Source organism: Apostichopus japonicus, chromosome 16 (genome assembly GCF_037975245.1).
Source record: "Apostichopus japonicus isolate 1M-3 chromosome 16, ASM3797524v1, whole genome shotgun sequence".
NCBI lineage: Eukaryota > Metazoa > Echinodermata > Holothuroidea > Aspidochirotida > Stichopodidae > Apostichopus > Apostichopus japonicus.
Genome location: NC_092576.1, coordinates 33,678,233 through 33,690,411, shown reverse-complemented (window position 1 = coordinate 33,690,411; position 12,179 = coordinate 33,678,233). Strand labels below are relative to the sequence as shown.

Here is a 12,179-nt window from a genome sequence, read left to right as displayed (position 1 = left end):
TGTCTTTGATATTTACCAATTACGTGTCATTATCTGGTCAGGAAAGGTATTTTGTCTATATCATTTCTATTCACCCCAAAATAGGTGTTTTTGTATTGAAAACTATAAAAAAGTACCTCTTTTGGAACCCCCTCCTATCCACTGAGGGTATCTAACGGAGTTGCATTTTTCATATGTGGTAGACAAGAGGTTCAGTTGGTTGTAGACACCTCATACAGTTACATTAATTCTCGGGAAGGGGGTATAGCCTATACGTTTCCGAGGCTCCCCCCCCAAAAAAAATAGGTGTTTTCACCGGTAATACTGTTATCATATGTGGTTAAAAGCCGACTTTTAAACTTTGGAGCATTACCATGGTTACTGGGGTGGTTCGATTTCGCAGTTCTTTTCAGGGCACCACCGCTATGGTGTCTGTCTTCTATTATCGGAAGTCCCGTTCCCATCGGGTCCCCCTGTCGATGTAGCGTGACATCAAAGTGACCGCCTTTTTCACATCTTTTCACTCATACCTCAGTAATGGATTCAGCATGTCCGAATCTATTGTGTTTGCGCGAGGTCGAATTTATGACGTCATCTGGTGGGGGCGCTATTTTCAGCTGGAAAAAATAATTTAGCCAAGTTGCTTTAAATTAAAGATTTAGTTTGAACTGATAATAAGAGATTATGTAAAGGCTGTTTGAGCTGCTTCCGGTCTTTGGTTGGTTTTTAATAAAAAAATTAGTATTTTTTTATGAATATATAAGTTACGCCGCCATTTTGTCAAATGTAAAGGAACAAAATTAAAACTCAGAGAGTCGATTGGCAATGTCTAGAAGTAATTTTACTGCTATTTATGAGGTGATTGATGATTTAGTTTTGTAGAAATTAATAATTACGCTTATGATGGCGTCACTTCCGGCCAGAACAAATTGGCAAAAAAAACGGCACACATTTTGTACATCATAACGTGATAAGTCTTCAGTGTAAGTTACAGGGTTATAACACATTCCTCCCCTCTCAAAAACGCACCCCTAGAACATGTTTTACAGCGCCCTCATTCCCAGAGTAAACGACTTGAAACAAGTTTAAAGGTATCACGTAATAGTACGGATCAAGTTACATCACGACACCAATTTGTATCACGAAAAATTATTTCGTGTACACACAGGAGTCGAATATGCTAACCCTCAGCTAATCCTACCTAACCCTAGGGTAAGGGTTAACTTTGAGTGGCCGCCATCTTGATTTGGTATGACCTTATGTCAAAATGAAACTTTTTGACCGTTTTTGGAGGTCCGAATTATTATCTCCTATAAAAATTTGAATTGTTGGGGGACTTTCATTTTTTACCTCTGATTGACCTTTGAACCGATGACCTCATCGCCGAACTTTTTCACGTGACTGTTTCTTATGACGTCACACGTCATCATTGCAAGTTTCGTGAAAATCGGTCACTCCTACGCGTTTTAACATATCTTTGAAAAAACGACACTTTGACCTTTGACCCAATATAACTCCTGAACCGGAAGTCATATATACTTCCACTTTGGATATGTTAGTGCCTTATTGACCCTCAGTACCCAAAAAAAACTTGGAGGTCAAAGGTCAAAGGTTACGATTTTCGACATTAACTCTAGGTTAGTCAACTAAAAAATTAGATTTACAGGTAGTATAGTAGTTCACATTCAGTTTTTTACTTTATAAAAAAGTCATGTGACCGGAAGTGACCGAAACTGTTGGGGGAGTGTACAATAACATCAGACCCACCCCGGACAATATATTGGACCTACCTACCCCCAATTTTTGAGATTGCCATTCAAAATACACTATGGACGTGAGAGTATAGACAATCGTCTCATCACTAAATCTTGTTCCCAAATTGATTGTCTTTGTTATGTCATTTTTAGAAATAAAATCCAAACAGTTAGCAATTATTAAGTTTCACTCCAACGAGGCTGATACAGTTGCAGTTCCTTCTTCGTAAAACACATACCAAAATAAGTTGTAGCCTACTCTATAATACACAAGCACTGACTTGTTTAAAATTGCATATAACCCTGTATTTGAATAGTTCATTCCCTTTCATACATATAACAAGGCTATCATAAAAATATGATGACAGTAAAACTGCCAAAAATTAGGATTAACTTTCTGCAACAGTTTGATTACAAAACACTGGTATTTACTTAAACACTTAAGATAACGATCTAACACGGATAGGGTTTCAATTAAGCTACTGTAAGGCTTTCTGATCCTTGGGTCTCTAAACTAAACTTGAACTGTTGATTTCGCATCTCTGAAATGGTAATTCTCGGCTGCCGTACATTAAAAACTCACTGCTATCCAATCAGAACGGATTTTAATTAACCCCGCCCACGTTAACGCCCTCTCAATGCCGTGTTTTGGTCGGTACTAGCTTAGTGGTGTGACGTTTCAAACAATGTACAGAATCCTTTAACAAACTTTACTTGAAGAAAGCTTTGCAAGCATAGTTAGCGTGCATGGGTCACTCGATTAGTACTCCGTGTGGGGGAAGCAATTCATAATAATGTGGTAATGCAATTACCAATCGTGGTACATCCAATCATATTTACTATTTCAATTTGAAAACGTGTGTGTTTAGGAAAAGTAATCTTTCAAGTAGAAATTTGTCGCCTTTTCCTAAATTTGAGGGGTGAAACTTTCTGCTATCAGTATGTTCTCTCGAAAAGCAGGGACAAGGTTATAATTTGGGCCCTACAAACTGAATTCTACATGTGTACATCAAACAGTTCTTGTTGTCCTCAAAATTGTGGGTTTTAACTAAGATAAACCTTTGAAGTCAATAATTGTTACTTTTTCTTCAATTTGAGAGGTGAAACTAAGCCGATTACTATATTAACAGAATGTTCTATTTTAATATGGGTATTGGAATGTGATATCAATTGTGCCATATATGAACAGAAATCTTAGTGTGGTACACTGTTTCAACCCAAAATTGTGTTTTAAACTAAAATTAGTCTATGAAATCAAAATTAGTTAACTTTTTTTCAAATTTGAGAGGTGAAACTAGCATGTATTGAATATGTAAATCATAGCCTTATTTTTCTTTTCTTAAATAATTACCTACTATTTTTCCCCCTGAAATATATCTGTCGCACGATACTAGTTTATTAAATTAGTATTGTTAACGTTGATCATTCTGCAGTTGGTTCCTCAAAATGGATTGTATCAACATTGTTACTTTTATTGTCTGTGGGCTTTGTTCCATTATAACATCCAATACAGTCAGTCTTCACTCTACATTCTTCACCATGTTTAGTCAGGATATCAGACCATTGATGGTCATCACTGCATTTAATAGTGATAATAAATGAGAAACTCAAACACTGAAAAACAACTGCAAGTTGGCAGAGACAACCAATTCATATTGTGAAATAAACCTTTGTTTAATCTGCTGAGAGTTTCATAAATATATGTTTGAATGATATGTTATAAATTTGTAATAAAAACAAATATGAAAGTCTGGCAAAGTATCGAGCTGCAATCATACATCAAAGGGCATAATATGTATTTATATCACTGAATTTAAAATTGGACAGTAGTTCTGGATATAAACATAAATTTATATAACAGGCAGTACTCCTCAATTGTGCTGTAATATGAGGAAACCATGTAAAAGAATATAGTTCCATACCTGTATGAAAGAGCAATATTAAATATGAAAGATTGGCAAGGTGTGTAACCACACTCCCATATCAAATGGCAAGAAAATAATCTTCTAACAAACACCTTAAAGCAGCATTTTGCGTTTGGTCGCCGTTTTCTACTTTTTTGACATGTCTATCAAGTTTTTTACATATATCAATCACAAAACAGCAAACTAAGATATTAGCCAAGTTTTTCCCTGCCAACAACGTTAATTGGCGAGTAATTAAGGATATTTGCAGATAATGAGAAGAGTGTCCACGACAAATTCCACAGTTAAAATTAATCACATACAGTTCCCCCAAAACCCACTAGTTTGAATTCAACCAATCAGAGATGCAGGTTTAGTTATGAGGCATTGCTAAAAATAGATTCAAGACTTTGTGTTGGTAAAACCAGGGAGATGTATGGAGCTCCCTGGTACAACTGTCATATAGACTGTACACAAATAAAGCATGGTGTTGTATTACATAGACCTATTGGTCAATGAAGTTCGTAGTGTTTAAATATTCATATTATGGGCGAGGTTTCTTGGGTTCTAACGGAAATATCTTGTGAAAAACAAAGATTAAAGTTGCAATTTTTCGACTTTTATGCCACCATTTGAAGTAAGATTTAAATAGATAAGCTAGTTATATATGTCGTTATGGCATAGTGGAGTCAGTGAGGTTGAGAAAAATCATAGAAAAGGACGCAAAATGCTGCTTTAAGAAATGAGACCCTTTATGGATGATGAACTGACACTGTCGTACTGCACATTTGTTGAGAAAGGTCCAGGAGGATCAACACGTTCAATATATATATTTTGTTTACTCCATAAATCAATTAAGTATGTATAAAACATATGTATAATATGTATAAAATGGATGGATGTTAATTTTGAAACATAATAGTAACAACAGTATAAATGAAAACCAATACTAAATACCTAAAGGAAAATATACATTTACACTATAATAGATGACAGATTGGAAAGGTAAACGTAGCATCAATCAATTATCAAATGGCAAGAAAAATTCTGGTTAGGCAATAATCTGCCTCTTAACATGTAGTAAGTGGCCAGGGGAGAAGATAGGTAGCTGAGGTAGGTAATTGTTGAGGTAAATGTATATATGTTTGTCTGCAGCTATAAAATTACACCTGTGTTTACAAGGTTTCATTAATTTGAGCCCTAGTAACCAAATGTCCAATGACCTCCACAAAAGCAATAGGCTTCTTGTAATTAACATCTACCTAATAAATATGAGATTTGTCCATGCTCCTCTTCTTGAGATATCGTATTTATAGAACAATTAAAACTGGTGGCTGAATTTCCATGGACCTTAAACATATCTCTGGTACGATAATACAATCAATAGGACCCGTCCGGTTGTCCCTGGTGATCTGCACAGGTGGAGAAATGGAAATACAAATACAAATTTTCAATAATTTTGTTTAAGTAAAGTACTGAAATCATCACATTGCAAGGGCCATGCATACTAATTTTCATTCCTTTTATGTTAACATTGACACTAAAGAAATAATTCTAAATAAATTAATGATATACATAACACCCATAAATATTTGAATACAATGTAAAACAAAGAATGAATATTTGTTTTTGCTAATTAGTTGCACTATTGTTTGATATTGAAATAATGTAAAAGCATGAGGTGGCCATAAGTCTTACTTAATCATAAGACTTAAACCTTACTGAAACAAAGCTGTGTACTTGTTTGTTGCAAATGTGTCCAAAATTATAACCCAATGAAACTCCATAGCATTAGCATATTATTAGAATATGGATTATTGTGGATATGCATAAAAAATGACATACTGTGCTCTTGAACACCAGCTTGTTGAATGCAATCAATTTTATAGGCTCCACATTTTCATACAGGAAACCAATGAAAAATCTCATATTATAGCCTATGACAGGAGTGGGCAACCTTTTTGAATGAATGGGCCAGATAGAAGGAGTAAACAATTGATTGGGCCGCACCTAACCAACAACCTGCTGTTGATTTCAAACCTTTGATTCCGAGGACTTTCAAGCAATAGGTGTGTGTACTTAATCTGCATTCACAAAAACTTAATGTCAATACAGTACTGTTGATAATTAATGGGGATAATAGGCTTACTTGACAGCATCCTTAGAGCCGATAAATTCTGAGCAGCTAGCTCTTTTTTTTGTGATGATGTAAGATAGATTGTTTTTTTTTTTCTTGAGACATCTCACTATCTCACGGGCTGCAAAAAAATCACAGGCGGGCCAAATGTGGCCCGCGTGCCATAGGTTGGCCACTCCTGGCCTAGAAGGACACCACAACTGTTATTCAAATGGTTAATCAATATATTTGCAGATCCAAAATATGTGTAGAAGTTGCCTATAAAATACATGCGATGGGGAAGATGTAAAAGGAGCTTAGAATGAGGGTAAATTTATTTGAGCTTTTTGTTGTTCATTCTCAGTACAATTAATTCCAATAAGTTAATGACAGTTTGTCAGATCTAATGTTATGACATCACCACAGCTTGCACATTATTTTTATGCAATTATGACTAGATATAACTTGAATCCTTACAGATCACATATTATAGCAGCAACTTACTAATAACACATCTAAGCACATCTTGGCAGCATAAATTGCTCTTAGCTGCCTCGGTACATAAGATGATGGATGTCTCAGTAAAAATCCTGGGGGCATCCCTTCCATTTTCACAATGCCTTGCGTCACCTTGGAGTAATGCATCCTTCTGCCACTTACTCCACATGCATCAGCTTCTAATATTATAAAGGAAAATGGTCATTATCAATTACAGTTCACGTTGTGATGTTCAGCTTTAATGAATGCTAACTTTTCAGTGTGCTAGTGTAAAAGCTGGCTTGGAGTGGTCAAATACAAAACAGTTTGCTATGTACAATTCATGCATCAAAAATTTATGTACTGATTGATGTCATAAACTAATGGCAAACAAAACTCAATTGCATCACATTTTAATACTTAGCTTCTATTGCTTGTAAACTTTACAATATTTCATGCTTAACAAAAAACATAATCAAAGACCAACTGTTAAGTGGTTAGAGAAATTCTGAGCAAGATTAAACGGTATGCAAGAAAATTAAAATCTCATAAACCTAGAACGAGGCATAAAGAAAATAATATGAAGTTTCCATATTATGTGATATGTCATTTCATGCCATATTAAAATGTGTGCTGTAGCCATGTGCAAGTGATTTCAAAAAACACAATTAATTTTACAATGTGATATCTGATTTTATTAATAAGGGAATTAACCTAAAGTACATCTGTCCATTATGCACTGATGTCATATGTAAAAAGCATTAAAAATCATGTTTTCTAGCACTGCAGTCTGCAGCCTAGGAGTAGTCAGTGTCCTTTCTAAGGAATTCATCAAGAACATAGGTGGTACACCTAAACAAGACACCAGCTGAGCAAACACCTGTCTAATTATGTATAATTTTGTGACAGACATGACTTGAGTATAAAACAATATAGCATATACTACTGACATGTCACTGTAACTCTCTTTGTTCAGAATTGAAACTATCAGTTATTTGATTAACATATTTTGTTAAAAATGAATGGCAAGATCACTTAGAATTAAGAATGTTCTAACAGTGTTTGTACAATCTCATAAGAAACTTACAATATTTCTCATTAAAAATTGGTTGTATGACATTGATTGTCACCTTTTCTGTTCCAAGAGCACTGTATGGAAAACCCTCTGTTTGGTAAAGAAAATCAAGAAACATGTGGAAATAGTTAATGGAAACAGCTGCAAGGTCACTAATGAAAATTTAATTCTCTCGAAACACATCCACACATGCATGTAAGGCAGCAACCCTTCTCGTTAAGTTCAATAATTGTGAAATTATATATGTGACCAAGGACAGAGGTTAATGTATGGACATACAACTCCAGTTCATAGCAAGTTTTGTGGTTTAACTAACAAAGTAATATTTTAGGAAATTGGTATGATTATGGCACAATTCCCAGGTACTATAATCAGTATTGTGTTTTTGAATAATAATAATGATAATAATCAGCAGTTATTTTTACGACGCTTAAGCAACCACAAATATGGGAGAAACCCACAGGGGCTTATGGATTACAACTTAAACGTCGAGTGGTTTCCAATTCAACATTTTAACTCAAATTTGGAATTTTTTCAATTTAGAAAGTCATTTCAGATGGGTAAACCGTAGATTGCTCTTGGATGAAAAACCCACCTTATATGACCCAGCCGGGAATCGAACCCGAACCTCCCGATTGCTAAGCCTCATTGCTTCAAATGCCACCGCCTTTATCCATTCGGCCACAGCACCGGTCAATTTTAATAATTGTAATTTAAAGGTAGTCTGTATTGGCCCCAAATTATAGCATGCTACAATTGCTAGAACTTTTAAAAAGTACTCTTCTGGAGGTCTTTACTTCCAAATTGTTCTCAGACATTCTACATGCACACACAAGATGACTGAATGCCCGGTGTGGTAAATTTCATCAAGGGTGGTAAAAAAAACAGTTAAGGAATTTTGACTAAAGGTGACCATATTTGAGAGTCTAGCATATTTGGGGCCAATGCAGCATTACATTAAATTTGCTATAGACCCAAAAAATCATAAAATAAGAAAAACTTCTCCAAGAACAGGTTACATTTCAATACTGTGGGTCAAATGGAAAGGGAGGGGGGTTGGAGGGGTTGCTTGTTAACTAAGTTGACTGGACTACCTGGTGTTACATACTAAATGAGCTCTTCACATACTAGGTGAAACTCAATGCAATAACTTTTACCTTTGTAGTCTTGAGTAACATATTTTAAATGCATTACAACTTGTCACAAAAATGAATGGTTTTGATATCCTTCATTCTTTAGTCTGTTCAATCAAAGCTGGAAGAAAACTTCCGGTATCAGTTGTTAAAACTTATAAATGGATTCATACTTAAAAATAATTCTGCACTAATGAAATGATATCATTATCATACTGGCGATATGACCCAGATTCCAACATATTCCAAAGTGAATGGTTTCAAACAAATCAGGTTTAAAAATCATTCAAATTCAACGTTTTAAGCAAATAAGTGATCCAAGACTGTCCTTTCAAACGGCATAACTATGTACAAATAGGTAGATTCTTGGATTTCACTGCATTTAATATTTAAATTCGGTAGCATAATATGGTACCAATTATATTTGGTATAATTACATGTGTACATGCCAACAGTTACACTGCAAAGTTAATTTTCTTCCTTGTTCAATATCAATAGTGTACCTTGGTCCATCTGTACTCTTATCAAGCCTTCAAATATTGTCAGTGATGGACTTTGTCGCTACCCAAAATGCTTTCTCAATGTATCACTTACAATTAAGGAAGGCTCTGAAGTCCAGGGTACTCGTTAAGGAACATTGTTCCTTTTGATGTTCCTTAGGACATCATCTCACTTCCGGTACTCAGGACCAAATATCCCTCAGTGGTTGGTATATTTCTTTTAGTTTGTCAATCTGTAGTTCAATAAAATAATTGATATCTGATAATGTTCAATTTATGTTACATCTCATGAGATTTATAACTTTAGGAATTTCTGCACAAATATTGCAAGTAATATGACAGGGAAAGTAAAAGGCAAAATGCTTCATACAGTAGGATGAGCCCACGAAAGTTTCTTTGGTAAGACTTCCATGAAATGCATTTGTCATACTTGCATGACTAATAATTACCATAATTTTCTTTTCATTTTGATCAGGAAGCAGAGCTCAGATTAAAAAGTATCCAGTTAACATGTTACAACTATGCTTAATTATTATTATAATAACCTGTCCAATAACACATCTGCCAGCTGACTGTGGAGAAAGGCTAGCCAATAGGCTGTATGATGCTTGTTGAGTACGTTGATATACATTGTACGTTGATAAACAAAGCCAATGAACTAAGCGGAATTTATCTTGAATTCTTATCTGACCTTATATTTAAATTTTATGCCATGTACCGTATGTAAATAGACCTGTCTGACATTATCTGTGTCAAGATGCAATATTTTCCTCTGCATGCATACATATTAGAATGTAGTCGTACATTTTCCCATTTGGGCTAAAACTTAAAGCAAGTTGAATGTATTGTATCCCACATTCTTGCCAAGGTGTTAAATACTTGAAGTTATCCAACAACTGTACAAGCCACAAATATAACATATTACGTGACACAGTTGCATTGCTTATATGGATTTTTTGAAGGGTACTGTGTAATAGGTAAAATGGTAATGTGAAATGAAACAACAATTGTTTGGAACTTGATTGGCTAACTTTGAATTATCACATTTTCACCAACATTTTTGGTGCATTGGACACAGTACAGGGGGGATGTACTGATAAAGTTTTTATAGGGAGTGCAATGATAGTACAGCTAACACTACAGCTGCTGACACTATACCTAGGACACATTTCATTTATAAAGCAAACACAGTTTGAAGTACAAATCAGTAGTTTATGGCAATGGAATAAGATTTCTCATATTAAAATCGAGAATTTTTTGGCACATTGAAAGCATGAATATTTACCATTGATAGTATTTTTTTGGTGGTCTGCGTCCATTCTTCCTCCATTTCTGGTATGTGGGTATTGGGAGGCTTCTGGCCCTGGCTCTAAACAGCGCCCTCCGATCCTGACCTAAGGTCTCCAGCTCTTTCCAAATCTCTGAAGCCTCTCGCTTCTGGTAAGGTGTTTAAACTCTTCAATAAATGTAAATGAAGAAGGGGACAAAATAAATTCAACCTTTAAAACAACGGTACCCAATTGTTCAATAAGTTTAAAGAACTTGATAAAATGACTGTATTTCACAATTTTGTGGTTGAAATATTTCACAATTGATTCTGTAATGTCAACAAAATTAAAGCTCTCTGATTTTACCCATCAATAATGACATTTGTTTAAAATCAATATTCCTTTCTTTCTACTTTTTCAGTACTCACAATGTTAATATGTTTTGGAAACACTGAAATCTTATAAAGCGTGTATGCCTAGGATACCATAAGCTTCCTTTGATATATGTTAACTGTTTGTTTTGTTGGAACAGAAGGAAAAATATTTTGGGGTCATTTTATTTCTAAGATATACACAGAGCTTAAGTATGATTAACTGTCATTGATTTGATACACAAAATAAACAGGACACAATAGTTGAGGTAGTCATGCAATGCATTCAGAAATAATGATGAATAGTGATTGGACAAGAAGATGACTGCAGTGCTTCAAATTCTGTTTCTGCTCACAAATCCATCAGGCTGGAACAGACCAGCTGTACTGCACAACTGGAACTATAGTTTAAGAATAGGTCTATTACTTAATACAGACCGAGCTAAAGAAAACTGGCCAATTTGGGCTACAATATACAGATGGCATAGTCTTAGAACATATACTGGCATCACATGTTCATTAAATGTCAATATAGGTTCTGGCTTTTTTTTTCTCTTCAAATTGAATGATGTAAAACCTGAAAATAATCAAAATACAATCCAATCTTTTCCTTCAGTCTTCACCAGCTCTTTTATTGGTTTGAGCAATGTAAATGTTGCACAAGTTCGTATTAATTCAACAATCAGGGAAGATACGATGCCACAATCTGTCTACAGTAGGCCCGAGCCACTTTCCTGGTTGTGAGAAGACACTCCAACCAAAGGGGTTCCCCTTCCTGAACATCTATGAACTTGCATCAAAGTATATGAAGATCAGTGCCCAATCCATATGCATGTGCCTCGTCCATTATTCCTAGTCTTACTCTATAGGACCTCTAGGCCTAGATTATTTAAAAGACTTGGGTTGAGTCATATGGCTCTAAAGGCTATAGCTGTTGCACTTTGCCAGTAAGGCTAGTGCATGACCTATAATTGGGATATAATGCTGCTATAGCAGTAATAATAGCACAGACTAAAATTGTTCATGACAGTCAGAATAGATAGCCTATATATGGCTGAAGTACAATTTACGTTATGAAGTTATGCTAGGCCCTATACTGACATCTGTTGAACACTTATCGAAAACAGAAGGCATGAATTACCCGATGTTCCTTCATGATCTAACACGGATAGGGTTTCAAATAAGCTACGTAATTAGGGGTCCTTTGCTATCCTTGGGTCTTTAAACTATTATTCGCAGGCTTAGTATCTACTTAAATAATAGAAGTAGCTCACATAGCCGGCATATAGGCTGGGCTGTAAATGTAATGTAGGCCTAGGCCTAGGCCTCAACTTAGTTAAACTAGCCTAGTATTATAGTAATTACTTTCTTTTCACATTGACGTACTTTGCTCTTCAGTTTCCTAAATGAATTCTACCTTAGTTATTACTTTTCAATAAAAGTGATGGAACTATATTGAAAAGCTTTATAAATTCAAATTTTATCATGGCCAAAATATCAGACCTGTTGCTTACCTGGTTGTTTAGACACGATATGGTTTGTGTACAACCTCCGTACCGCCGTACGAGTAATACCTCAAAAGTTCGCGGGGTTTCCCATGTC

At 35.2% G+C, this 12,179-nt stretch overlaps 1 protein-coding gene and 1 long non-coding RNA gene across 4 annotated transcripts in view; one reads left to right on the top strand and one right to left on the bottom strand.

Annotated features, from left to right (window-relative positions):
* LOC139982120 (uncharacterized) overlaps positions 1 to 12,179 on the top strand; it is a 671,468-nt gene that overhangs the window by 124,591 nt on the left and 534,698 nt on the right. The gene's annotated exons all lie outside the window — the stretch shown is intronic.
* Positions 3,807 to 10,253, bottom strand: LOC139983474 (uncharacterized). 3 transcript variants are annotated; one of them, XR_011798706.1, is made up of 4 exons: positions 10,224 to 10,253; positions 7,318 to 7,395; positions 6,258 to 6,427; positions 3,807 to 5,049 (listed from the first exon to the last, which is right to left on the bottom strand). It is a non-coding gene; the product is annotated as an uncharacterized lncRNA (long non-coding RNA). The 3 variants fall into 3 exon arrangements; XR_011798705.1 differs by lacking the exon at positions 10,224 to 10,253 and adding an exon at positions 9,033 to 9,051; XR_011798704.1 differs by lacking the exon at positions 10,224 to 10,253 and having other exon boundaries at positions 7,318 to 8,304.